The sequence below is a fragment of the Triticum dicoccoides genome, chromosome 5B (genome assembly GCF_002162155.2).
Source record: "Triticum dicoccoides isolate Atlit2015 ecotype Zavitan chromosome 5B, WEW_v2.0, whole genome shotgun sequence".
NCBI classification, from domain to species: Eukaryota; Viridiplantae; Streptophyta; class Magnoliopsida; order Poales; family Poaceae; genus Triticum; species Triticum dicoccoides.
In genome coordinates this window covers 85,429,208-85,432,276 of record NC_041389.1, presented here as the reverse complement: position 1 = coordinate 85,432,276, position 3,069 = coordinate 85,429,208, and positions in this window count along the sequence as shown.

Sequence of the window (3,069 nt, the reverse complement as noted above, 5' to 3'; positions counted from 1 at the left end):
AAGAAGGTGGAGCGGCTACATTGTCTAGCCCCCCTGGCGGAGGAACTGGCCGAACCTCTTCTGACGAAGATGTTGGTCCCCGCGCCTTACAAGGCGCCAAAGAAGGAGGCCTCCAAGAAGGTCAAGAAGACCCGGGGTGGCCTTCGCTGTCGTGAGGTTTTGGACGCCAGATCCGAAGACTCCAGCGACGATCCTTCGTCCGAGGACGAAGAGGAGGAAGCAGAGGAGGATGAGCCTCACTCTAATGGTGGGAGGAAGAGGACGGCCTCCGCATCTCTGGAGGACGGATCGCCCAAGAGGGGGAAACACTCCCTCCTAGGGGCATCCCCCACGGCTGCCGATAGCAGCCCGGATGGGATCCCAGGGCCCAGCCCCTGGAGAAGTCGTAAGTATCCGAACACGCATATGCGTCCGGGATCATTTTTTGGGTATAGTGGTTTTGACTGTTGCCTACATATTGCACAGTCCGGCAAGGTCCTGCACTGGCCAGTCCTCGTCGGAGGATTCACTAGACTCGGACGCTTTGGCGAGAGAGACGCCTCCGCAGGCCCCTTCCCCCAAGTCTGGGCGCGACACCGAGGTGTCGTCTCGACAAGACCCGGACCAGGGAGGACATATCCCTGGTGCTGAACACGCAGGGATGGATACGGCCCCCGGGACCTCTAGGGTTCTGGGATCGAGCAAGCAGCCCCCCTGATGGCGGGGGGCCAGCCTACGCCGCCGGCGTCCTCTGTTCAAGCAGAGCTGCATGGCGGTATATTGACAACGTTGAAGAACGCGTCTATTGTCGACAAGCATCGGGCCCTTGTGGGCGAGGTAGTTGAAAGGATTCAGTCCGCCGAGAGCGGGCTGAACGCGTCCTGCCTTAGTCTTATAAAGGCTTTTGAGGTATGTCTCCTAGGAAACCCTTAAGGAATTGTCATAATATAAGTAGTAGCCCCTGATACACTGTCCGGCGAAGGAGACGGAGCCGGGCAGGGGATCAAACCCCCTGCCTTCGCAGGAGCCTGTGTAAATGACGTATTCCCTTTGGTGTGAAAACAGGCATCCGCAGAGAGGACTTCCGCTTTCAAGGTGGAAGTTTCCGAACTGAAGCAGATCCTTGCACGGTCCGAGGAAGAACTCGGCCGTGTGAGGAAGCAACTGGAAGACAAGCAAGGTATGTTGAAAACATTTGTCTTGGAGTTGGCATGAACGAATGGTTGTGCAGAATAAAAAAATTTAGTATTGTGTGCTCTAGGAGCATGTGCCGAATACGAGGCACTAAAGAAAGCTTTGGCTGATGCCAACAAGAAGGCTAAGGCCGAATAGGCGCTTCGTGAAAAACACGAGGACAAGGTTATCACCGCTGAGCGGGAGCTCCAGGAAGCTTTGAAGAAAAGCGAGAGCTTGGAGCATAGTCTAAAAGGGAAAGAATCCGAGCTCGCCCAAGCTCTCGAGGATGCAGAAGGTGCTCGGGAAGAAGCCCGAGGTGCTGCGCGAGACATTCAGGAGGCCCGAAAAGTGGCGGCTGGTAAGGCATTCTTCGTGTATGTTAGAATGTGAAGAATCCAAGCGGCAGGTTGAATTCTTATTTTTCCAGGGGCTTTTGTGGATCTTCCTCACAACATCAGATGCTGCTCAATTCTATCGCATCGAGGAGAAGAAGACTGCTGAGAGGGATTTCTGGTCGCAGTATCTGGCGCCGAACTATCTGGTGCCATTTATCGATCAGATGAAACAGCTGATCGAACTACACCAGGCGGCCGAACTAGCCATGAAGGACTTAGTTGTCTGGCTGTGGCCTGCGGATCCGATTCCCATCAGCTACTTCGCACTCGTCAAGCGGATCGTGGGCGCCTGTCCTCGGCTAGATGCTACCAAGCGATCAGTCTGCATAGAAGGCGCGCGTATGGCGTTTGCCCATGCGAAAGTGCATTGGGGGAGGCTGGACGCGGAAAAGCTGATCACTGAGGGGCCGCCGGAGGGTAAGGAGCACCGCAAGCCTGAGCTTTATTATGAAGGTGTGATGAAAGGGGCCCGCCTTGTGGCGGACAAGTGTACTAAAGACATCATATTTCCCTGAGGGCATCTATGCCACTTGTTGTAATATGGGCTAATGGCATGTTTGTTATATATTGCCTGTTTTATTTGAACATATGTTCTTCCTGTGCGGCTGTTTATTGTATGCAAATTCTAGGAGTTGGCCAGTCGTCGGCTTCTGCCCCCTCGTAAAAAGGATACGGGGGTGTTCGAGATATATCTGAACGCTCTTTATCCCATAGTTGGGTCCTTTTAAGGAGGTGTATCTTTCCGCGAACCAGGCAATCGGACTATAGGGCTTTATTACTCTCACTTAGCCATAGGAATTTGAGTATGGTCGGCGCAGCCCCTAGTGTTCGGAAGGCCAAACTAGGGGCTCTATTGGCACCTGATCAGAAGACCGATGGACATTTAGCATTTATGATGGCGTTATGCGAAATAAATCTTTAAGGATTTTATGACCTCTCGAACAGCGGACCGGCTCTCTCTTCATCATGACAGTCGGTTTTCGGCTTTCTCTACTGAGGTGCTCGTCCGGCTGAACCGGGACACAATCGCAGTAGTTCTCCCAGCGCTACCTTAGCCGATAGAACGGAATGTAAGGTACCAAAACATGGGAGCCGGGCAAACCCAACCAATGACCCAAGACATGATTCGGAGCAGATGCATATAGTGTTATAAGTTTGGGGTGCCGAACGACCGAAAAGGTGGTCGGACTTGCTTGCCGTACTGTGGAGCCCCTACACTACTAGAAAAAGGCCTACTAATGGCGCACCGGTTTTGCCTACTAATGGCGCACTACCGGTGCGCCATTAGTATTTATTACTAATGGCGCACCGATGGTGCGCCATTAGCCATTAGTATCTGGTATACTAATGGCGCACCAGGCAGTGCGCCATTAGTATAGGCCACGGTGCGCCATTAGTATAGGCCACCGGTGCGCCATTAGTATAGGCCACCGGTGCGCCATTAGTATTTTTGAATTTTTTGAATTTTGAATCTGGATCTGGATCGTGATTTTTTGCCCATTTTTTGCTCGTTTTTTTT